We start from the raw sequence: 25,168 nt of genomic DNA, 5'->3' as shown, positions 1-25,168 counted from the left end.
CTGTGGTTGTGATGGATGGGGATGTTTCTCTGCCTTCATTGTTCGCAAATTTCCTTTTGTATAGCTTCAGAGATGTGTTTGGAGACTAACACATATTGGATAGCAAGTTTCTGATGGAGCTCTGTGCTCTGCTGACCACAGGATGCTCTTTTGCAAGAGCAAGGAAACAATGAGCCTTAAGTCTCTCAGCTGATGGCAGTGGCTGGAGAAGTGACCTTCATCTTCCAGGGCACTGTAGCTGTGGTGTGTCCAGGCTTCCACCGAGGGGGTGCTGAGAAACTTCAGTCTGCATGTTTGCTCTGCACTATCATGGGGTGCCATTTCTGCTGCAGGGGTTGCTAGGGGAATGGAAGTGGTTGTTGTACTTCAGGCTGTGCCTAAGGAAAGCAACAGACCAGTTTCAAACCAGCCTGTGCAGTCAGCTCCCTTGGACTTTGGAAAGCCAGACGCTGAAAGAAACTTATGTAATTGACTTTTTTTCCTAGTTTGTTTTTATTTGAGAGTCTGTTGGAAGAACTTCATTTAGCTGCTCTGTGCCACTTGTATACACTCTAATCATCTTGGGTTACTTCAGTATTCTGTTAAAAAGAATAAAACAGGCTGCAGAGTTGGTGATGAAAGTCAGTGAGAAGTGGTTTAAAGTTGGTGGCAGGAGACTACCTGAACAAGCTCAACCTACCAGTTTTACTGCTTATAGCTCCTCTTGAAAGCAAGCAGTTTAACAGTGTGTGGAACCATAATGTTAAACACTGTACAAAACACCCATCCAGCAAAAGTGATGATGTGTAATTCCAGGAGCCCAAGCATCCAGCAGCAGAGGTGCTGCCGATTGCTTTAACAGCAAAACAAGAGCACAGATCCCAACAGCCTGCTTGCAGGGTTTGAAAGCAAGCTAACCCAGTCAAATATTTAGAGATTCCCCTCTTCACAGGACATCTCTAATAAGTAATTAGTGAATAATGGTGTGCCTGGTTTGCTTCTGCGCTAGGCAAGGAGTTTATAGTCTGGAGGGTTTGTGGCTTCTGGATTATGTTGTTGGATTAATGCTGTCTTTAAAACATAATTTATAGCTATCAGAATTCTGAAGGGTTTAATAATTAAAGCATGAAGATGATCTTGTGCCTTTCTCCCTTCCCAGGACCTTTTGAGGGCTTATTTGCATTTTAAACTCTCTTCACTTAGGAGTCATCTCTTTCTGCAGTGTTAGTTGCAAGAGTTTCTAACACTTGCAGCAGAGCTGTTAAGCTGTCCTGTGTGATTCCCTCCCTAGCAGTTAAAAAAACCAGGGCATGTCTTATGTGGAGGACATTAGTGAGTTAAATTTTTCCTGTCAAAGTCTACAAAATCAGGTCATTTTGACAAAGGGGATTTTGTTTTTTCCCCATGTATGTTTTGCTGGGGGGTTGTTTTGGATAACAGACATCTTTCAAGCGTGGGGCAAATCCTGGAACGTAGGCTGGATTCCACTCTTAGCAGGAACTAACCTTTCTCTGGAGAGGTCAGCAGTGTCTGTTTCTGCTTTTTTACACACTTGTCCTTTCTAAAGTGCTGGGATTTCAACCCAGCACTTGAAAAAAAAAAATATCCTAAGGTTGAAAGAAGCCTTATTAGGAAATTGGAGAAAAACAGATGCAATAAAGACCAGATTTTACATCAATGCTGAAGTGTTATTCTGGACAACATTTCCAAATCTGGGGTTATTTTTCGTTTATTTTTGTGTTCTGTTTCTTAATTAGATACTGAATTAAGGTTTTGGACTTCAGTTGTTCATTTATCCTGGTTGAATAACAAATGCTCAGCATTAAAATGTGACTGTACTTTAGTCTAATTAACTGGCTGGTGCTGGGGTCTGTGGAGAGTAATGGCGTTTAATGAAGTGTCTCTGGCTAGGTGCGAGGGGGGAGTTGGGTTTTTTTCTTTCTTCCTGAGAGGCCTTCCTGCCTGCTATGGTTAACAAAATGGGGATTGGGCTCCTTTATGGGATCTTCCTGGCAGTGACTGGGGTGGGAGCTGAGGTGGAAGCAAGGCTGTGGGCTTCTTCCCCCTTCTGGTGCAGGGAGACCTCTGGCAATGCTTCCCTCCAGCCATCCCCTTCCTTCGGGAGCCCTTTTGACCTGCCCCAGCACCATTAACCCTTCAGAGGGCAGTGGCTGTGCTGCTCCTCAGGCTGCATTCTCCTCCTTTGCCAGATCGCTGGGGTCTGCGGGGTCAGGCTCACTTATTGGTGCCTTCAGGGTGATTTGTGTTTGTTCCTCTCCCCGCACTTCTGATTCCCTTTAATTGACTAGAATTCTCATTTCAAACCACTGCCCAGCAAAATGCTTTTCTTTGGGGCTTTTAAACCTGCATCTCCCTGATTTGACACTTCTCTGGTGATGCAAATTGGTTCCTGAGCAAGAAGTGGCAGGTTGTAACAGCAGAGCATTCTTCCCTGATTTTCTTGGAATGACCCTGGCAGAAAAGCCTTGGTGATTGCCTCCAGTGCATTACACCACGGTGTGTAATCCTGCTCTCCCTGGGAAGTCCAGGAGGACTCAAAGGCATTGTTTCAGGAAATTTGCTGCAGGGGTTGAACTTGTTGAGGTTCTAGTTTATGGCTAGCAGGGAGATGAAAAGAATCTCCCTCTGCCTGCTCGTGGCTGCTGTTCCTTGATAAAAATCTGTCTTGCTTCCAAGTGCTGGGAGGCACTTTCTAACAGTTGATCATTTATAACTCTGCTGACTTAAAAATCCTTAAAAAGCAGCAGTGATGGGGGGGTGTAGTAGTGGTTTTTTTACCCCCTTTTGACTGCTGAAGACTGCAATAATTTGACTATTTTAATGTACACAGCCTGTCAGTTCTGCCATCACCTGCTATGGAGGTTGGAGAAGCCTTATGGAATTTAGCATGCTCATTAGATATTCTCACATGTAAGCAATTCCCTTCCTCCCCCTGCCTGCCTTAGGGATTTATTTAGGAAGCAAAACAAACCTGAAGAGCAAAAGGACAGCAGCCTGGGTCTGTGGAGAAGCTCCTTGGCCACAAAAATATCTTCATGTGACTGGTGTAGAGGTTTGGATGTTTCGTTGTGCAAAGCCTTGTGTGAAACAGAGGCAGACAGAGCTTCACTCAATTTGCAGTCAGGGAGGCTGCCCAGTGAGTTGTCCCATGCTCAGATTCCTCCAGGATGGGACTGTGGTGCCTGCTCTTCAAGCACTTACCTTAGGAGCTTAATGTGTATGGTTGGGAATTGCCCTGGCAAGTCAAGGAGCTGGGGGTAGCTGTAGCAGCATTCATGATGTGTGTGTGAGGGGCTGGCTGGAGGCTGCATCCTTCCTTTCAGTGGCTGCTAAATCAAAAGGGTGAGCCAGCTGCTGCTGCTTGCTGTGGGAGCTGCTCCTGGAGCTCACTGGTGGGGGCTTTGCACTGGGTGCTGGCTGTCCCAGTATCCTATCTACCCAGAGTAGAGCTGGTTGTTGTCAAGGCTGCATATTTGAATTTGTGATCTGGTCTGCCTGGGTTGGGGACAGTGTTGTGGTGACTGTTGGGTCACAGAATAACCAAAAGGCTTCATGTTGCCTGATCCTCAGGTGGTGATGCTGCACACCCAGGTTTCTATGAGATTTCCCTTACTCTGGGAGAGGACAGTATGGAACTGAGGGCTGGTTCTGGCTCCTCTGTGCTGCAGTCAGTTGGTGATCTGCACACTGTGCCTACCTTGGCTGGGGACTGCCTGGTTTCCTGTCTGCCTGAGAGGTGCAGTTGTGCACATCTGTTCCTGCTTCTTGGGCAAAGCCCAGTGTCAACAGCTCCCCTTTCATGTGAGTGGCTGCTGGTGAAGCCTGCAGGAGGCTGGTGACTCCAGAGCAGCAGCTGGGGGCATGCCCTTTTGGAATAACACCCAGCCTCACCTGGGAAAGGTTTTTTTTTTTTTTTTCCCAAGCTAACCAGTGGATGTCTGATTCCAATTAAGTTAACTGTGGGTGGAGTGTCTGCGTCCCTTGGCTGCCTGATAAGCCTGAGCCAGGGTAGCAGGGAGAGAATCGATTCAAAAGCAAATGATAGACCTTGAAGATCAGGAGTCCTGTTTGTTTTCTCCCCTGCTTCTGCCTGTAAATTCCTCCAGGTTAGTCCCGCTACTTCCCATCTTATTTTAAGTGTTGGGTAAACTTTGAAGTCTTTTTCAAAAGGCTGTGAACTGAACACCCTGGCAGAGTTCAGGATTCTTCATTTCCTGGCACCTTCCTTCCCCACCAGACTGTGAAGAGCAGCAAGGTCAGATCTTTTCCCTATGAGTTTTTTGTTTTGTTGTTTTTTTCTTTTTAAATTCCCCTGCATTTGCAGGTCTGGGTAGAGTAAGAGAGGAAATATTTCCTGCTTCTGGCATTGGGCACAGGTGTGTGTAACTTAATAATATTGCTGTGTCTTCTGTGTGCAGAATAGTAGGTCCTTAGCAGGTGATGTGAGGGATTTCTTTTTATGGTTGATGATCAGAGTTGGGGCATCTTGTTCAACCTCGACACAGATCCCTTGGCCAGGCTAAGCTGGTCCTAGAATTTGACGCCTTCTGGCACTGGATGGTCAGATGGAAAAGCTGATGAGTCTCAGACTTGGCTAATCTATTCCAGGTCTTCTCAGGTAGTAGAGGATCAGGGTTTTGAAACCCATTGTTCTTGGGCCCAGATTCTTGCTCTCTGCAATCTCTTTGAGGCATAGCATAGTCTGTCTTCTTGGATGCTGGCAGCCAGAGGAGGAAGGGGCAGTGCAAGGAGTGCTGTGAGTTTTATCAGCTGCAAGAGCCAAGCTGGAGTCTGTAATTCAGTTGTTTTTGGAGATGTAAACAATTTATTTCTTCTCCCCAACCACTCAGGTAGATTGCTGTCTGTGTCCTTAATCCCCACAGACTGCCTTGTACTTGTGTAAAATGTATTTCCATTACCATTGCCTAAGGATGTCTTTCATGTTAAGAACAGTCCTGATGTGCTTCTCTTCCCTTTGACAAACTGCTAACTAAAATTTAGACTTGAACAGCATCTGACTCGGGGGGTTGTCTGTGTGTGTGTGTATGTATATATATATATATATATATATATATATATTTATTTATTTTGCTCCAAAGGGTGTTCTGCATTCCCCATACTCTTCTGTGTTATTTTTAATGTGGGTTGTTTTTAATGGTGTCTGCCAGGTAATTCTTCTGCACTAAGACCTTGCTGCTTGGATGTTGTGCCGGGGAAGGGTCTGAAATGAGGGACGTCAGGGAAGTGGAGAGCAGCAGCCTGCTGCTAACACCCTTGTGCCTTCCTCTCTGCATCCAGATTGAGTCCATCTCCCCTGCAAAGTGCTGAGCCTTTATCAGCCCGGGGGTAGGTCTCCTAATGACTGATCTAAAACCATCAGATTCATTTGTTTGTCACCGCCAGTGACAGGCCAGTTAATGCTAATGGATTCTTTTTTTAGCCTGTTGACTCTGGTGATAGTCTCCTAAATGTTGTGAAATCCAAAGCATTAGGGGAACTCGGAACTTATTTTTAGAGGAGAGCTCTTGCAGGAGGGTAAAATGGTGTGTGGGCATCAAGGTGTGTGTTGCTTTGGGGAGGAAAGAGAGCAACTCCTCCTCTTTCTTTAAGCCATACATAGACATCTTTGCTCCTCCTAATAGTTGTTTGACTTCTCAGTTGTGTTTTAGTGTTCTCTTTAAGTGTGTTTTGGGTCATGCTATAAAGGGAGGAGAAGCTGTAAATAGAGGCAGTCAGCTCAGGGAAAAATGGCTTGTTTCAGAAAATGGTTCATCTGCAGGGCCTGAATCTGCTCTGTCCCTATTGTGTGAAAGCACTTAAGCATATACTTAAGTTGGCATGAGCATGGATAAGTGCTGTGCTGAATCAGGATGGACTAAAAGCACATTATTAAATGCTTTGTTCAACTGTGGAGCCTGTAGCAGAAAAAGATTAAAAGATTACTTTGTGTTTGACAGTATTTTGTACATGGCCAGTCCCATCACTGCTCTTTCAGAACCAGCCAGTTTTCCCCTCTCTCATTTTCCCCCTTCTGCCAGAGGATCTCACTTAGAAGAAAACACTAATCTGCTGCTTCCTAAACAAAGTGATTGCAAGGTCAGTGTAGCATCAGACTTGGAAAGGGAAGAAAAGGAAAGGAAAATCATTGTCTAAGCTTAATTTAATCTCTAGCCCTGCAATCACATATTCTATTTGCCTTAGTCACTGGAATAATTCTGCAGACTGTGTGAGGAGTGTTCAACATGGCTTAGGTTTCAGGAATATTATTGCTGGAGAAATTGTGGTTTGCTGAGTAATTTGGAAGCTAATGTGAATCTCTGTAGTCAGATCAGCATGCAGCATTAATAAGTTACTTCTGAACTCTGGCATTTTGCTGCTCTCCTGTTGGAAAATATTTCCTTTTAGTTTTTTTGGTGGGTTGGTTTGTTTTGTTGTTTGGTTTTTTTTTTTTTTTTTTGAGTGCAGAGAAAATCTGAAGAATGTTGGGAAATTTTTCTGCCCTGCTCCTCGTGCTGGGACATCTGCAGCTGGCTGTATTGTTGCAACCGAGCAGGCTTAAATTAAGTATTGTGATCGTGCTTTGGGAGCTTTGTGTTGTAAAGGACCCTACCCTGTGAAGACTTAAGCAATTCTACACGAGGAATGGTTCCAGAGACCTCAGCAAGCACAGTTAAATGCAGACAAGGCTGCTTAATATGTTGGTGAGGTGTATGTTGCAAGAAGGGTGACGGAACAAGAGTTTTGACAGCACTAGAGAGCTGCGTTCCCTCTGCCCTTCCCTCCCCCAGCAAAGACTTGCATTAATTTCCCATTGACTGGTGTACAATGGGGAAGAGGTTTCAAGCTGACTGAAGGGGCAAAGGTCCAAGAGAACTACTGTAGCAAGAACTGATGCAGAATGACAGTAATGAGGTGGCCTGGCAGGTGGGAGGGAAAATGGTGGGGTGGGGGAAAGAAGCTAATATCTGGTGAATTAAGTAGTTCCCAGGGTTTGAAGTGGTTAAGTTCTGTTGGTTTTATTTTCCTTTCTGTGTGCCATGCAACTCTGAGAGATGACTGGAGCGAGGTCTTCTTGGCTGAGAACATGGGCAGGGTCCTGGTACAGCTCCAGACCTTGTGGTTCAGGGCTGGGTTGCTGCAAGTGCTGGTGTTGCCCAGAGGATACAGAATTCTTTTGTAGTGTCCCCAAAGCAGTGCTGTGCTGTTTTAATTTGTGCTTTAGCATTCCTGACTCTGAGCTCTTCTTCACATTGTTCTATGGGTCAGTTTTGCACCAAAGAGGAAAGGAGCAGAGGGTTGAAAGAATGTTTTGAAAATTCAATTGATTTAAGAGAGAGATTGTGAAGTGCCAGCAAAACTTTCAGCTTCTTGAATGCTGGTGGAAACAGAATGCCTGCTAGATAGTCTGGTAGAGATGTTTAGAATAGTTGCTGAATACAGGATAGTTTGATGTGTCAAGAGGTTGCAAGGAGCTGAGCATTTGTCCCAAGCGTCCATCAGTTCCAGTGGGCTGAGAGGTTTCACTGGAGTCAGAGGCTTGGTTTGTGGCAAAAGCTGCAAACCCTCAGCACTGGCAGAAGGTTTGCTGTTTGCACTGCTGGCAAAAGGTGTTGCTGAAGGGGTCCCTGCTAGTGATGGTCCTGTGGTGCATGCTGAAAGAGGGAAGCTTGTGTTGAGTCTTCCTCGTGGCCACGTTACCAATCATTTATGCTCAGAGATGTGTCGGTGCTGCTCCCCCGCTGAGCCCCATCCATGCACGGAGCATTTATCCTTTTCCTAAAGGGTTGCAGAGTGCCTTGGAGGCAAGGGTTGGAGGAAGAAAGGACAAACAACATCCAAAGTATCTCAGCGTGGCAGAGAGCACAGCCACTTCCTGCCCCCCAGGATGGGTACCGCAGGGTAACCACACCACCACCTCTGCTGAAGGAGGTGTGGGCAGCATCCCTGAGCGTTAGGAAGGAAGTCTGTGAAATGAGGCAGTGTTGTGTGCTGCCAGCTCTCTGGGACTTGGCTTCCAGGGGTTAAACTGAGGCTTTTGTTGTTTTTAACGACTTTTGATTGGAAAACTTCTAAGGGAGGCCCTTAGCGCTGGTGCCTGGTTCCTGGGGAAGGTGGCAACTGCTGAGCCCTGGGGTTTCCGAACAGCAGCCGAAGCTTGGGGCAGGTGGAAGTGAGATAAGGACTCGGGACTGCAGCATGTGAAAGGTGGTTTGTGGGGTGAGTTATGGCTGCTGCCCTTCCCGTGGTGGTTGCAGAGCAGCCTGGGGCACGGTGCTGGCATGCTGGGAGGCTCGGGGAGAGCCTGGCAGTGGATTCAATGGGCTCAGCAGCACGGGGTCGGTGCCGGTGCCCTCAGTAAGGCGAGCAGAGGAAAAAGCAGCCTGAGCTGCAGGTGTCCTGGGCCCTGTGCCTTGGCTTCTCTCTCAGCCCTGCCGGACGCTCCTCCGCCCCCGTGGGCCAGCTACAGGAAGCTGCTTTGCTCCTTTGTGCCGCGGACGGGAGCCCTCTCTGTGTGCCCTATGGCTGTCCCTGCTGCAGCTGGGAGGGGTGGCTGCCCTGGGCAGGCCGGGAGCTGTCCTGATGTGCTTGCACTGTGGAGCACAGCGCCGGAGACAGACTGCACCTCGCTCTGTGCCTCTTTCCTCTCTGCCTGCCAAGTGAGAATTTCCTGCCCTAGCTGGCCTTGAGATCGCTGGCTTGGGTGGATGGGGGTGAAAAGCACCTGGAGAGAGTCTCCTTCCTGCTCCACTACCTTTGTGCTTTGAATTCCTGCCTCACCTAATCCTGTGAGCTGTGATCAAAGCAGGAGGTTATGCATGTGATGTGCCCAGCAATTTATGTATGAAGAGGGAGTTGTGATCGTCTTGTGTGATGATTTCCCCCCTCCTTTTTCATCTCGTCACATCCTTGGTGTCATTAATCTTCTGGATAAAATAAAATGCTAGACAAAAGTCCTCCATCGTTAGGATTCCCCCCCAGTTTTGTGAGCATGGCTTTGATTTTGTTATAGTTAATAGAAGTCACTTTAGATTTCTGGGTGTTTTGGAGGCATCTCCAGTGGCTGTTTTAGTAGAGACATTTCAATATCCCTGTGCAATAGAAAATAACAAAATACAGAATAGGGGAAAAATATTCAAACAATTTAGTTACCAGTCCAAAGGCTTTAATACTAAAGAGCCATGAAGAAACTTTATTGGAAGTATAATTGCAGACATAAGCAGTGATTATCTGTCTTCATGCTTTTATAGTCCCCATCACTGTCATCTGAACACAGGAAGATGATGAGAATGTGTGCAGAACGTTCTTGAGCTGATGCTGTGCAATCCTGATCTCTTCCAATATGTGGACAGTAAAATAAAGTGTCAATTCATTTGAAAAGGATGGGGAAAGGAAAAGGTGGGAGAGGGCAACTGTCCTGGCAGAAAATACAACCTTAGTTCATCCAGCTTGCAGCTGAAGGAATGTACTTGACAGGGTAAGAATGGACCTGATGAAAAGAAATTCTGCTGTTTCTTAAGTGTTCTTAGAGGTCTTCAGCAGGTGCAATCCTTTATCTTTGGAGGATGCCTCCCTTTGTTTCCTTGAAATGTTCTGAATTTCTTCCAGCTGAGAGGAGGACAACACCACCTGTTTGTCTGGTGTTCCTGAGAAGTGGAGCTTGCTGGATCAAGGCAGACAAATGGATGCTGCCAAGCGCGTCTTGAGGTGGAACAGAGATCAGAGAGCAAGTCCTGAATTGCTTTGCCTGCTTATTAGTGCTGTTAATGCAGGCAAAAATGTGCTGTAAAGAGGAAGAGGTAATTCGGTGGTTCTAAACAAGATTCCGCTGCTGCTTGGCAGGCCTAAAGATCTGAAATTCTCAGTATTGTCTGGTAGTTCTTGGTGAGCTTCCTGGGCATTTCACAAGGCTTGGTGTTCATGACATGGTGCAGCTCTGCAGATGTGGATGGAGCTCGTTCTGTTGGTGCAATCAAGTGACTACATCTAATGTGGCATTCCTCAACTGTCCTCTGCTGCCTGTTCTGTAAAGAGATTTTCATGTTCCCACTGCCCTAAGAAACCTTGAGTGAAAGACCTGCTGCTGCTTGGCAGCCAGAGTGGTAGAAGGAGCAGTTCTTGCAGAGCTCTGGTGGTTTGCACTGGGGTCAGCAGTGCCAGCTTAGGCACAGGCTTGGCTGCTGTGAGTTTCCTCTGAAATCTGGAGGCAAGAAGCTGTTTTGAAGGAGGAAAATAAGTGCATAGGAATCCAAAACTTTAAAATCTGTTTTTATTTACTGTAGCACTGAATTAGGGTTAGGTACAAACCACAGCTGGCTGTATTTATTTTAGGTGGTGGACATTTCTGAATTTCTCAGTGATGGTGTCTTTGCTGTCATTGGAGTTAGAAGGAGATAATCCAAGACTTCTCTTAGAGCAGGTTGAAGCAAAGTTCCTAAATCGCCTAAAACACTCAAACCCACTTTGAAAACAAACCCAGGAAACTACTCAAGTGCCTAGATACACAAAGAAGTAGCTAATGCAGGTTGTGGAGATGTGTGCCTGCCTGTCTCCTGTTTGAAAGCCAAGTGAGACAGTGATGTTTTGCAAATCCCTGCTCTGCAGCTTGGTGAACTGCCAGTGAGCCAAGTGGCTCTTGGAAGAGTTTTATGCAAAATGTAGCTGGGAGTCTGTGGGACGTACGGCCCTGTAGACACCAGCATCCGACTTTCACAAAAGATTTAGGTGCTGAAATGACTTAAACTGGTTTAAATCTGACCCTTAATCTTATCATGTGGAGATGAGGTAAGTGATTGTCATCACCCTTGTTTTATGGATGTGGAAAGCAGAAGGGCTGCTCGCGTGTTCTGCGCTACTCGGAACAGGGGCGGTCGCTGGTGCCTTGGGAGAAGGCTATGCCAGATCTGCTGCACTGCCTGTTGCCAGATGCTGAAGGGAAGAGACAGGGGGTTGAGAAGCTGACGTCCCAGCTGTGCCACCCCCGGTGCCATGTGAGTAATTTGGCATTATCTTCAGTCCCCACAAGGTGACGAAGCTGCGTGTGAAGATTGCTTGAGTGTTGCATCATTGGAGATGCTGCGAGCCGCTCCTGGAAAGCCTCTGCACAAGGGCTTTGGAGCTCCTTCTGACTTATTAGAAACAGTTGTTGAGAGCAGGCCTGGTTTCCCTGGGCTTTTGAAGCATCTGAAGAATGACGCTAGTGGTGCTAGAAGTGTGAGCAGGGTGCAAGCAGAAACCAGGGCAGGCTATAAAGTGTTTAAGATGGAGCAGCAAGTGCCCAGAAGAAGAGTCGGAGTGCAGCACATCTATATGACATCTGTCTGGGGCTGCAAACCTCAGGTCACCTGCTGGAGTGTGGGGCAAGAGAGGCAAGCACAGAATATAGAGCTGCTTCCTGCCAGGCTTTGATGAGCTTCTGGGGGAAGCTCCTTTGGTTGTGTGTTAATACAAAGCAGCGTTGAAAGCAGGGCTGTGAGCACGAAGGTGTCCTGCTGAACATGGGTGCTGAGGAGCTTTGCTATCTGTGTGCTGAGAGGAGGCCATGCAGGAGGCAGCTGGAGCCAGCAGGAGCTCGTTTCTGAGCAGTGCTTAACCTCTCTGCCTGCTCCCTTGCTGTGAAACGCTGCTGCTGGAGCTCCCAGCATGCTGCAAGCACCCAGCAGCCCTCTGTCTGTGGAGCAGCAGTGCTGCCCTTCCACAAGGATTTGCCTGTGGGGCACACAGGAGGGAAAAACTGCATCCAGAGCTTCTGGATGCCAAGCTGAACCCCCTGAAGAGCCTGCTGTCCTCCCTGGCTGCTCTGGCTGGCGTGCTGGCAGCTCTAACTCATGTGCTGTGGGCTGGTGTGGCAGGCAGGGCTGTGGAAATGAGGAGTATCATTGTGTTTTATTGTGGCTTGGAAGAACGCAGCCTGTTTGTGCCCCGGGGAGCCCCAAGGGCTTTGTTTTTCACCAGGCCAGAGCTATTCTTCAGCAGAGCCTTCCTGGAGCGTGATCTAGTTGTGCCCATTAGGAGCGAGAGACGGGCCTGACTGATTCCTGCTCCCTGCTGCATAATAAATCTGATACTAAAATTAGTGCTGGTCTCCCTAGGCCATAATTCTTGCTGAGATTATAGGGAATTGTGTGTGCAGAGAGGAGTTGTGGTTCTGTGTCTCTGTGTTTTGGTTGGTTGTTGCTTTTCATTTTTATAACCTTGAGTGTCCAATTTCCAGGTTTCTTACTTAACCCCCCCTATTTTTTTCCCCTTTCCCTCTCTTTTGGGAAGTACTTAGCCTTTCTGTGTGTTTTGGCTATTTAAGCCTCTGTCACTGCAGGCAGATGAGTTCCTTGGGAGCTCTTCTGAAGGTTTTGTAATTGAGTCTTTTACCACGGCGACAGGATATTATTAACCTTCAGTAAAGCAATTTATTTCATACTCCTTTGTGGGGATAAGCCTTTCTTCCCCCAGGAAAATATGTGTGTGTGGAAAGGGTTTTCCATACAGGGGTAGCTGGACTTGCAGCAGTCATTATGATTTGAAAAAATAGTAATTTACATGAGAAATAGGCAGGGGCAGGTCTGTTGGCAGCAGTTTGAAGGGAACCTTCGGTCCTGGGGGCTCCTGCCCCTACCCCAGTGTTTAATTTTACAGACCATACTTTTTTGCCTATCAGTTGCATTTCATTTTAGAGCTCCAGATGCTCAGCCCCCCATGAGCACTAAACCATTTTGTTTGCGTCTTTGAGGCAGCCTTAAAAACAAATGGAGAGCTGGGGGAGGAGTTCCTTGTGGGATCTCCCTCTTGGCTTGGCCTTTGCCCTGAAATCAAATGCAGACCTAGTCCAGAAGGCATTAAAGATTGGATGGCTCCTAGAATAGCAGTGTGCAGTGAGCAGGAGGGAATGCAGGACGAGTGGCCAGCACGGCTGGAGAACTTCTATTGAGCATGGTGACAAAGGTGCTGAGCTGGGATATTACAGGCTGTTATATCACTTCACCTCCCTCTGCCTACATTTTAATTTAAAAATAGAGTATTTCTTTTCCCATCTCTGATTAGACTTTGCTTTTGATTCCAGCAGGCTGTTAAAGTTCAAAATAAAACAAATGAGCACCAGGTTTGCCCTGCTTTGTGCCTTGCTGGGGAGCTCAGCACTGCCATGGACTCTGCTTTCGAAGGACTTCCCACACCTTGTGGAATGAATGTCTTCTCCTAGCAGCTATATTAGATGAAGAGGTGGAATTATTGCCACATTACAGCAAGGGCTTGGATGAGAGGTGAAGTGCTTTGTCCAGAGCTTTACGTTTATGAACACACTTGGATCTCCTGGCGCCTTTAATTGCAGCCATCCCTTTTTCTCCACTGTGCCTCTCCAGCACTGCTCAGCTGCTGCTGCCTTGCTGTTGAAACAGACATTCTGGAGAAAGGGGTTTGGTCTGTGAAGCTTTGAGTGACCTTTGCTAGGGCTGTCCTCCAGAACTGCAGTCTCCAAAGCTGATCTTCCTGCGTTCTACCACTTTCTGATACATTGGGTTATTTTTATCCATCCTTTCTAGTGCCTCCTCAGTGGTGCCATCCCTTGCACACTTGATGGGCTTTCCCCCAGGCTGTGTCAGAAAGCTTGCTCCTGACCTTTCACTTTGAGCACAGGCTGCAAGGCTGCTCTGCATGGAGAGCTCCACCTGCTCGGTGGCCTGGGCTCCTGCCATGGTGGTATATGCCTGGCATGTGTCTTGGTGCCAGGAAGGAGGAAGGGCTGCCGGCCCCTGGTGGCACCCCTCCTAGCCCTGCTGCCTCTGGAGGTGGTGTGGTGTGAGGGCACCGATGGCCCCAGCTCAGGTGGGCTGAGATTACCATGGGGCAGAGTGGAGAGTAGGACAGTTGCAAAGGGGCAGTGGGCACAGTGGTTTCTCCAGGATGTCCTGCTGGGAGAAGATGCTGTGATAACCATGCTGCCTGCTGTCCTTCCTGGTGCACAGGTTTGCAGAGCTGCTTTGCCCCTTCCTTGGAGGTCATTGGTGTCTTTGTGCTTTCTTGATAGCAGTGAACTGAGACTTCTAAAAACAAAGATAAAAGCCCTGACCTTGCTTTTACACTACAGGTTTCTGAGGCCATTGGTTCAATATGCTGCTCTGTCTTCTGGCTTGCCCACGGCAGTGCAATGTGGCTCTGCTTCAAGGGGGCCAAAGGCCTGGGGGCCCAGGTCCTGCCCTCCCGTTGATGGCTCTCTTGTTCCTGGCCTGTGCTTGGTCCCCTTGGGAAAGGGCTCTTTGCTGTGCAGCCCTTCAGCCTCTGCTATGTTTTTGTTATCAGGAGACTTTCTGGCCCTTCCACATGCTGGTTTTGCAAAACTTTGCAGCTGGTAGATTTTATTCTTACGTCTTCAACCAGAGAATCTTTGTTTTAAAAACGCTTCAAGCACCTTTCCCCTCCCTGCCTTTTCACTGTAACTGTTGTGGTAAATGAACCCCACAATCTGCAAAAGAAAAAAAAAATAAAGCTTCCCCACCGGAGATTTAATTAAAATATTGTGAAAGGCAGTCATTGAAAATGAGAAACCTTTTGAGTGGAAGGCACCCTGATTTCCCTCCGCGGAGCTTTTTGTCACCATAGAGATGAAAAGAGAAGCTCAAAATTGCACTTTCCCCTTGTGCGTTGCTACCGAGGGGACATGGCTGCAGGTAGCAGCTGTACTGAGGGCTGGGGAGGCAGGGCTGGGGCTCCAGGCTTTAACTCTTTGCAGGACACAGACTGTGGCTTGGGATTTCCTTTCCTGGTGGAAGCATTTAATCTGCCTTTATTATTCTGTTTTAATTTCCTGTACTTCAAGCTGGAATTTATCAGGGCTTGTGGAGGGAAGGAGCGAAGGCTCTCATCCTTTTGTCTTGATAAAAGCAGAACTAAGCAAGTTTCAGCTCAGCATGGCCTGTTGGGTCTGCAGCAGAGCTGTTCCCAGCCCTCCCGAAACCACTGCAATGTTCTCGAGGTGTTCATGCTGAAGCTGGTTAAGCAAAGGGTGTTGGAATCCAGCTCAGCCCTTTGAATTTTATCACCTGAGCGTGGAAATCACAACTTCTCTTGCTGCTCTGCAGCAGGCTTCCAGCCTGTCAGTTTCTTTACTTGAAATACCTAAATGTTTGGGCTGCTTTGGTTTGTTTTTATTTTAAAATAAGAGGGTTAAGGTTTGTTTGTTTGTTTTCCCCTTTTCTTCCAGCAACCCCCCTGGAAACACAGGGATTAGTAAACCAAAAATACACACTGAGGGTGATAAAAAGCTGCTCTGATACAGTTTCAGGGACAGTCACACAAATTGAAGATTATGGGAGGGTACAAGGCATTGGGCAGTGTTATGCTTTTAATCATTTCAAAACCCAATTTTTCCCCTTAATTGTATTAAAATAGAGCAGGCTCAAGAGGATTCTTGGCACAAACATCCCAGGCAAATGGAAGGAAAATGTCCATTCAAGCTGTCTGCTGGTGTGTGTTTTACACCATACCTGCCTGTGTGCCTGATCTCAGGTGGATGTAATGGTTTAATTCTAAGCTGTTTGAGCGAGACCTGTTGTGTTTAAACTTCCAGCTAGCAAATGAACATAACCCCCATAATGGCATTATTAACAGGGAGTATTACTAAATTGTAATTTGCAAATTAATGGTTTAACTCTGAGATTAAATTTACAGCTGTGTTCTTGTGTAATGTTACCAGACAAAATTAGATCAAGTATTCAAACCCAGAAGGGCCTCTTCCCGAAGCGCAGCGGCTGCCTTCCCAGGGACCTCGTGGACCTTCGCCTTGGCCTCTTCCACCCCGCAGGGAGGCTGTGAACCTGTGACACCAGCAAAGTTATCCCTGGGTGCCCTCCAGAGCAGGCTGTTAACATCTGAGCGCCCGAGACACCTGTGTGTTCAGAGCAAAAGGATGGAAGCAGCTGTTTGCAGGTGCTGGTGGCTAAGGCCACCTCTCTGGCCAGGTTCAGCTCAAGCTGGCAGGCTGATGCAGACTGATACAGGCAGTGCTGTTGTGCAGCTGTGTTTGAGCCCTTGCAAAACGACGCAGTGTTGGGGAGGTGGGCTCAGCTCTGGTGTGATTTGCCCTTGTGCTTTCCTTGGCTGTTGCTAACCAGAAGTGCTGGCCTAAATCAGTGTCTTGGAGACTCATCGATTCGCTAATTGCAGATAATCAAGTCCCTGCTCACGCTGAGACCTCTTTTGTTTCGTGCCATTCCGCCAGGATTCGGGCAACGTCTCCCAGCCTCTGACGTAACCAGAGCAGAGTGGGCTTTGAGCTCTCAGGTTGTTAATTCTGGGAGGTGACGAAGCTGTTGGTATTCAGGCTTGATAAACAAGAAGCTGTTCTGCCGTTGACCTTCCCTGCCAAATCAAGACGTGAAGGTCAAGGCTTGCTGCTTGAGTTGGTGGAGAGGGGGGTGCTTGGAGGCACAGACTCTGCAGAACTTGCCTCAAGTTAGTGCAGTCCTGAGCAGTTGTCTGGCTCTGCCAGCCTGCAGGAATTCTTCTGAACGCATGTGGTGGTTGCTGCTTATTTTAGGTTTTTAAGATGCTTGCTTCCACTTCTGGGTTCAGTTAGGGAGAGAGTTTCTGTGTGCTGTAGATTTTGCAGATTATGTTGAAAGTGAAGCAGAGGCTGAGGAAATGTCTGTGTCTGCTCGGTCAAGTGAGGTAAGGAGAGGAGAGAGCTGCTGCTTTGTGGTGGCTTCTCCTGCATCCTGTCCCATGGCAGGTTGTGCATGGATGCTCTGCTCTCTACATGTCCACTGCAGCAAACCACCCTGCCTGCTTTTTTTCATTCTCTAGCAGGATTGAGCCTTACTGAAGGATGTGGAAAGAGGGGCAAGAGGTGATAATGGCTGGCAAGCTTTTCTAACGACTTCATGTAGAACAGCAATTGATCCCAGCCCATGGAAAACCAGGAGGAAATCAGAGCCGTTCTGAGCAGACCCCATTAGTTCCTGGCCATGCCTTCTTTGTAGGTGTTGGTGCTCTGGGTCAATGAGAGCAGGGCAAATCCTCTTAGACTTCCTTTGCTTTGCTTTGCAGGTGGAGAAGCTGAGCATTTTGCCTTGGCTGGAGCATTTTGCACAAATAATGAAGGGTTTTTTCTTCTGCCCATTGGGATGGGAGCCGTTGCTGTGTGCAGGGCAGTGCACTCCTCAGAGGTACAGGAGCTGGTTTGCTCTCCCTGCTGCTGCAAGCAGGAGCAGGACTAACTGCAGCCCTGCACGTGTGTGCTTTGGTTGCTCACTGCATCAAAGGTGTGCTGGATCTTGCAGTGGAGAAGGGAATCATGCAGTGAGTGCTCCTGGGGCACAAAGGGGATGGCAGTTGCAGGAGCCCTGGGAGAGTGCAGGGACGCGGAGTGAGTGGCCCCCAGCTGGGGTCCCTGCTGCAGCCAGTTGTCAGCCACACTGCTGCTTTAAAGGCAGAGCAGAGGAACAGATCATCACTGGACAGCTTAGGTTACATAATCTCTTTTGGGTTTAATGTCAGGCCTCCCTGAGCCCCAGCCAGTGCCAGCTTCCAATCTGGCTCGTAATGCTCCTGAATGTCCTTTTAATTTTTCTCTTTATAAATAGTTCTCTTACTGTAGCTCTCTCCCCAGCTCTCTGTGCAGTGCCTGCCTTGGACTCCATTCCTCTGACCTCCCAGGCCTCCACTGCCTGTGCTTCCTTGCTCCTCCACCAGCGCAGAGCTTGTCACTCCTGGTTTTGTTTTGCTGGTTCCAGTGATGTTTTTGTGATGATGTGGTGGGGAGGGAAGCAGGAGGGCTGAGCAGGGATACAGCTCTGGAAGAGTTGTCTGCTTTCATTCAGGAATGAAACTCGTGAGGTTGTGTGGGAGACTTGAGGCTTAGTTAGAGAGGATCAGTGCAGTGGTTTTAAAGTGATGAAGCTAATGGTGAAGGTGAGTCAGGAAAGGCACAGCTGGCCAGCTTTGGCTCCACCTAGGTGGAGTCCTGCTCTTTGCAGCCACAGATGTGTCTGCTGGACTAAGATTGTTTTAGTCTTCCTCATTTCTGAAAGAGCTGTCCTGTTTCTGAATCGAGTTTTTATTTTTTTGTAAGTAAAGCTGAGGCTCTTCACTGTGTGATCACTTGGATGTAGTAAAGAACAGCAATTCTGTGGAGCCAGAGCAGCCATGGCTCTGGATGCTGAAGAGTTGTGAGGTTCAGGATGCCTCTGTGCCTTCCCTCTTCCCTGGTTTCCATCTGTAGGTGCCTTTGCAGTCCTGCCAGGACTGTCACTGACTTCTGATCTGTGTCCTGCTGGCTAGTGTTTCCTGACAGCCCTGGCACTGGTTGTGTCAATGGCTGTCATTACTTTCATTTAAAAGAATAACATCATTTAAACCCAAACATAGCTGCATTCATGTGTGTACAGAGGGCAGAAGAAACTGAGATGTTATTTCAGATCCCAGTCTGGAATTGAATGCAAACTGCAAAAGCTGTGTTCTGAGAGGGGGATGCTGTGAGTTAGCAGCAGCCTCCAGCACTCCAAATACTTTTGCATTCGCAGAGACAGCTTCTCTTACATTGGCTGTTGCATAACATTCTTGTTTCAGTTAAAGCAGTTGAAAAATATTGCAGGGAATGTATTTAATGAGTTGTGAACATCAGAACATTGTAGCAGCTGTTCATAAAAATCATGAGCCCATGAAGAGCAGAGAGCAGGGCACAAGGCTGCTGTCCTCACACATGGTGGTATTGTGCTGAAACAAGGTGGAGGCTTTGGAGCTCTTGGAGGGTTGGTTTAACTTCCTGGGTACTTTGATTTATTTTTGCTACTAGAAGTAATGGCTTTGGTACGAGGGAGACAGACAGGAGCTAACTGAGGGGGGAAAAAGATAGGGAGGTGGGCAGGAGAGGTTTAGTTTCTTTTGCCACCTTGTACGCCAGCAGCTAGTGCTACCTAAACTCTGTGAGTAATTTCTGAAGCAAAACTCGTCATTGCCATCATCATCTTGACTCTCAGTGGTGCCTGCATGGCTATAAAAAGCCAGAGTAAGTCACTAAGGGCTGGTGATACAGGCAGCTGCTGCTGCTTGCTGAAGTGGTGGATTGCAGTTGTGATCCCTGGCTGAGCAAGGCTGGAAGTGGTGTTCAGAGATGTGGCATAGCTGGAGTTGTACAGCGTTAGGGCACTGAGCTGGAGGAGGGGAGATTGACCTGGAGATCGGAAGAAATTCTTTCCAGGGAGGGTGCTGAGACACTGGAACAGGTTACCAGGGAGGCTGTGGATGTCCCCTCATTGGAGGTGTTCAAGGCCAGGCTGGATGAGACCCTGAGCAGCCTGGGCTGGTGGAGGTGTCCCTGCCCATGGTGTGGGGTTTGAATTAATGATCCTTAAGGTCTCTTCCAACCTAACCTATTCTCTGGTTCTATAAGCAGTCCAGGACTGTTGTTCTCTTTTGGGTTTGTTTTTTGTGGTTTTTTTTTTTTTTTAATTGATGGGCTTAGCTTTTTGGGCTGTGCCATTTTGCTTGTAGCTCTGTGCAAACATAAGTCAGGGCCAAGACATCTGGGGAACATGAATTTTATTTCTGTATGAACACACATCATGGGCTCCAGGATCCTCTTACACATTCCTGTCTGTTCAAGTGTACAAGAGATGTGATTGACAGCACTGGAAAAAGGGAGAGGAGAAAGCAAAATGAGTGATAGCTTTTGGTCCCTACACTGCTATTTCTTACTGTATCCTGGAAGAATCTTTGTACTAATGATGCTGAGCAATAAATAACACAGGGAAGATTAATAGCTGACTATGGTAGCAAATTATAGTTGATTTATTGCACATAATATATACAGGTGCAGCTAATTTAATTAAACACCAGACCTTTTTAATGCTGCAAAGACAACCCTCTCCAAAAGCCAATCAGTGGTGGGGTGCTGTAATAAGGCTTGAAGTGAAATAAGCAGCATTGCAAACAAGAGCTCTCGTTGGTCTGATCAGCCTCCCATCTCTTTGGGGGGAGGGAGTATTTTTCCATAGCCATTAATGCCACTTTAAGTCAACTTAGCTGTTACAAAGTCTAATTTAATATCCTGCTGCGAGTTATCCTCTCTCTGCTTCAGCATGGAACAGCAGCTTCCCTAAGCAGCATATGTGGCTTGTTATTTTCTTGGCTAACTTAATGGTGCTGGGCTTGCAGGGGAGGAGGGCTGGAGCTCTGCTGGGGTGGGATCTCACCCTGGGGATGTGAACAAATAACAAACAAGAAGTCGTAGTTCCCTGGAGCTTCTCCATTTGCTGGTGGGTTGTCTCTAGTCATCCCTCATCCACGGCTGAAAAAGGAGACTCCGTGAAAAGGAGCTCTGATAGAAGAGCCCTGTGCAGTGCTCTGGGTTAACATCTTTGCTGCTTCTGGCTTTGGTGGTGGTTTGGTTCTTGGATTTAATTAATTAATGTATATTTTGGTGGTTTAAAAAAAAATTCATTGATTTATTAAAATTGGGTTGGTTTGTTTGGGGTCCATAGATTCATAGAATGGTTTGGGTTGCAAAGCAGCTTGAAGAGCATCCCACTTCCATCCCCGCTGCCACTGGCATTTTGTCAAAAAAGGTGGTTGGGTGGTTTGGTTTTGACCCCTTTCTGCTCCTTTTTTTTCAAACTAAAAAGTCAAAAAGTTGAAGGGAGTGTCTGTGTGTGTTCATACAAGTGCAGCCTGGCTTTATGCTGTTCCCCATGCTCCCTGCTGCTGCAGTGCTGACAGGAGCAGGGGCTGCTGGGCTTGCCCTGCTGTGCCACCCTTCTCAGCTCATCACCATGCAGAGCTGAGCTCTTCTCCCTGCATGGAATGGGGAAGATGCTCCATGATCCTTTGCCACCATTACTTGATTATTTGTGAAAACCTAAAAGGCTCAAGTAGCTGATTGATTAATTTTGCTCTAAGTTTTTCTTCCCTCCGTTGCCTTCATTTGGAATATGTAATCAGGGAAGGAAAACGTATTAGGAGTGGAGGGGCATGCATGTGAATGCTTAATTTGGTCTAATTCAGGCATTCATGTGGGCACGTGGATCCTGATGCATGCTGTGCTAAACAAATCTCCTCAAGCCTTTGCTGGAGACAGATGAGTGACTCTGGGCTGGTTTCCTTCTGCGACACTCTCTCATGTCTCTGCTCTGAAGCAGTTGCTGCTCGGGGAGCATGAGGAGTCTCCATGGGCATGGTTGGAGGGAGGTGCTTGCAAAGCTTGGTATCTCCTAGCACAAATCAAACATCTCCTTGACCTTTTTATCTCTCACACTGGGAAGAAGTCCAGCAACTCTTTGGCATAAATCCTTCCAGTCCGTTTGCTTTGATCCAGCACTTCAGCTGGGCTTTGGTTTTAGGTTGAAACAGATCTTTAGTGTCAGGAGCTGGTGGGGGAAGCATGGAGAGATGCAGGGTCACCAACCCCTGTGCTGAGGTTGAGAGAGAAGCAGGAGGTGGCTCTGCACAGCCCTGGAGTACCTGCAGAGCAGTGGCAATGCTCAGTGGTGTTAGCAAGCAAGCTACAGGAGGCTGTGCTTCGGGGCCATGTGGTGGAAGTGAGCCAGGCAGTGGAACTAAGGAGGATGTGCTGTTCTAATGTGCTGTTCTAAATACTTTCCACAATAAATAGAATTCCTAAACAAAAGGAACCAAAAACTCTCTCCCCAGTCTTTTCCAGCAGGTATCTCAGAAAATTCCCCTGGTCTTGTGTCTCTGGTGGTGTTTGCATAGTGCTTGCAGGGGGAGAGCTGGAGAAATGCAAATGGATTATTTAAGTTTCTTTTTTTTCTTTTTAAATTTTTGAGAGTAGAAATTAGGTGTTTTCATGTGGTTGTCAAAGCCTCAGCATCAGCTGATGGCAAGCAGCAAGTCCGACAGCTTGGCTGTATGAAAGCACCTGCTCTGTTGGAAGGAAAATTTCAGGTTTCAGGTTTTTGTTAAATTCTTTTTCTGTGCAGTCCTGGAGTCCTTCTGCCTTTCTGTGCTTTCTGGATGTGGTTCTCCATGCCTCACTTCCTTATCTGTTTAATGGATAGAGTAACAATTAATCTCACTTCTCAAGGAGTCTGTGGTGAAGTGCTTTTGAGAAATCTGGGCTGAAATGTCACATTTGATAAGGCTGCTTGAAAGCTCCCATAAAAACTGCTTTTAATCCAAGTAATGTTTGATGATAAAATAGTGCAAAACGTCTCTCTGCCCTCTTGTCTTTGCTCTTCTCTGTGCTCCCTTTTTGTGTTGGGATGTGGAAGGGTGCTGAGAATCCTAGCATGGCTCAGGTTGGAAGGGAACTCAGAGATCATCTCCTCCAACATCCCCTCTGTGCCCAGGGACACCTCTCACCTGCTCAAGGCCTCATCCTGCCTAGCCTTGAACACCCCCAAGGAGAAGGCAGCCACAGCCTCCATGGGCAACCTGTTTCAGAGTCTCACTACCCTACTACTGAAGAACTTCTTCCTCAGCTCCAGTCCAACCCTGCTCTCCCTCAGCTTCAAACCCTTGCCCCTTATTCTGTCTCTAGATACCCCCATGGAAAGTCCCTCTGCAGCCTTCCTGGAGGATTCCTTCAGCTATTGGAAGGCAGCTCTAAGGTTCCCCTGAAGTCCTCTCTTCTCCAGGCTGAACACCCCCAGCTCCCTCAGCCTGTCCTCATAGCAGAGGTGCTTCAGTCCTGGGATCATCTTTGTGGCCTCCTCTAGACTCCCTCCAGCAGCTCTGTGTCCTCCTGCTGGAGCCACCAGAACTGGAGGCAGACCTGGAGCACTTTTTGAGGCAGTGCAGCTTTTGTGGTCTGGGCAAGAGGGGTGGAGAATTGCCTGAACATTTCCCCGAGAATGAAGATCCTGACTTGGTGCTTTAATTTCCCATGGAAAATATTAACAGAGTGTTCCAACTAGGTCCAGTATTTGCCCTTCTGTGCTGTACTAATTCTTCTTGTACTCATAGTTCTGCTCATGTTCCCTCAGCTGGTACTTGAGGAAACGTGTTCGTCTCTGAGCGTGTCTGGTGACTCAGAGCCGTGGCTCCTCAGCATCTGGTGAGCCTAATTGTCATTATTAATCTGCCCCATGCCAATCTGTCTGCAGAGCAGCAGTGGGAGGAAGGGGAAGGTGCTGCATGGCTGGGTGTACATCCCCCGTGCTGTGTTCTACAGAGATGGGACTTGAGCAAAGGTTAGCCAGCAGCCCAGGCTTGGTGAACATTCTCTCGCTGCCCGTCGCTGCCTGCAGTGCCAGCAGCAGTTAGTGCTGGGTGTCAGCATGGAGCTGAGAGCTTGGAATTGTGTTTAGAGCATGACTGGATGCAGGGGGACTGAAACCAGAGTCTGAAGGGAAGTGGCTGCATGTGGATGGAGTCTTGTCAGAGTTGTTTGTCGTGGGTGCTCTTGGCGATGTGGACTGCAAAAGGAAACCTTTGGTGTGAGCAGTGGCACATCCACACTGACTCTTCAGAAACAACAGTCACAGACTCATGGAATTGTTTGGGTTGGAAAAAACCTCTAAGATCATCTGGTCATCATTGACCTAACAACACCATGTCCACTAAGCCATGTCCCCAAGTGTCATGGCCACACGATTCTGGAACACCTCCAGGGATGGAGACTCCTGGGCAGCCTGTTCCAATTCCTGACCACTCTTGCAGGAAGGATTTTCCCTAATCTCCAACCTAACCCTCCCCTGGCCCAATTTCAGGCCATTTTCTCTCCTTCTCTCACCTGATACTAGGGAGAAGAGCCCAACTCCACTCACTGCAGCCTCCTCTGTAGAGAGCAGTGAGGTTTACTGGACCCCCCTGGGCTTTCCTAAAAGCTGCTTGGATTTTGTACAAGCCCCTTGGTGTCTGACATGTGCAGGCAGGCACCTCTCAAGGAGTGGTTGTGCTGGGTCACAGGGCAGCTCTTGCGGCTCTGCAGGAGCTGCCGGGGTGGCTGGAGCTGGTGCCCTGCCCACGCTCGACCATCGCTGCCCAGTGCCACCATGCCCTGATTCTGCACTGCTGCTATTCCTGGTGCTGTGGGCGAGGGTGCTGGAAGGGAATATCTGGCTTTAGAGTTCAGAGGCAGGCATTCATTGGAACCAGACACAACTTGGCATCATCTCCAGAGCGTGTGCAGTTTCATTTTTAAACACAGCTGAATGAAACCTCCCCTGATCAAGTGCCCTCTTCCCTCTCTGCTCTGTGCAGGGCTCCTGCTGGCAGTGCTGTGGCCACGGGGGGGGCAATGTCCAAATGATTTTGGCCCCTAGGCCCAGCCCCTCTCCCAGTGCCTGTTCTTACAGGAAGGCTTTAAACACTTCTGCTCTCTGTCTTCAGTGATGTAACTCTCTTCCCAGTTCACACAGTCACAGGCTTCTCCCTCATTCTGCTCCTTCATCAAACCTCACTGCCTGCTTAATGCTTTTTTTTTCCCTGTCTCTGTTTTTTTTTTTTTTTTTTCCTTTTTATGACATGGTGATTTTTGTCATTGCTTCCTTAGCAGCAATTTGTTGCCTTTGGCTTCCTAATGAATGGGGGAAATTAATAGTGCATGATTGAGAGCATATCCTTTAAAACAAGTTGAACTAGAAACAGATATTTTTATTACTATGAAAAATACCTCTTTCTTTCTTTTTTTGGCAGTCCTTTTGTTTTGAGCAAAGGGCACATTGTGCTTTAACAATTTTATCATATGTGTGCTATTGTAATTTACATAAATGAATGTTAAATACAGTTCTAAGCTGTGGGAAGATGTTATTGTCTCTGCACAATGAACGTGGAGATTTATGCTGTGCATACATCTTGTGGCAGATTAATGTTTGTTCCCTTGTCCCTGTTGGATGGTGTCCTGATAGAGCCTTGTCATCATTACCCAGGCACCTCTCAAGCTTCCTTCAAGCAGGGTGGGAATTTCTCTCCTTTCAGTCCATTCAGGTCATGTAAATGTGGCTTTTGGGTGTTCCCCTCGATTCTGATGACACTGAAATAACCAAACTGGTGTTAGGAGGAGATTGGGAGCTGCTGCTGCCACCCTCCCACCTCCCCAGTACCAAACAATTCCCGCTCATGCCAGGGGCTGTGTGTGGAAGCCGAGTGCCTGAGCCATGCCAGTGAGCAGGGCCAACCATGTGCTTGAACTTCTGTTGCTTTGATGGCTTGGGACCCTCAGCACAGAGTTGTTCTGCTGTGTTTGTCTGCCTGCTGCCCAGAGCCAGCAGCAACAGGAGCC

General features: G+C 47.7%; 1 protein-coding gene across 3 annotated transcripts in view; it reads left to right on the top strand.

Moving 5' to 3' along the window:
- MSI2 (musashi RNA binding protein 2) overlaps nucleotides 1-25,168 on the top strand; it is a 238,913-nt gene that overhangs the window by 5,733 nt on the left and 208,012 nt on the right. The gene's annotated exons all lie outside the window — the stretch shown is intronic.

The sequence above is a fragment of the Indicator indicator genome, chromosome 30 (genome assembly GCF_027791375.1).
Source record: "Indicator indicator isolate 239-I01 chromosome 30, UM_Iind_1.1, whole genome shotgun sequence".
Classification (NCBI taxonomy): domain Eukaryota; kingdom Metazoa; phylum Chordata; class Aves; order Piciformes; family Indicatoridae; genus Indicator; species Indicator indicator.
This window is presented reverse-complemented; position numbering and strand designations above follow the sequence as displayed.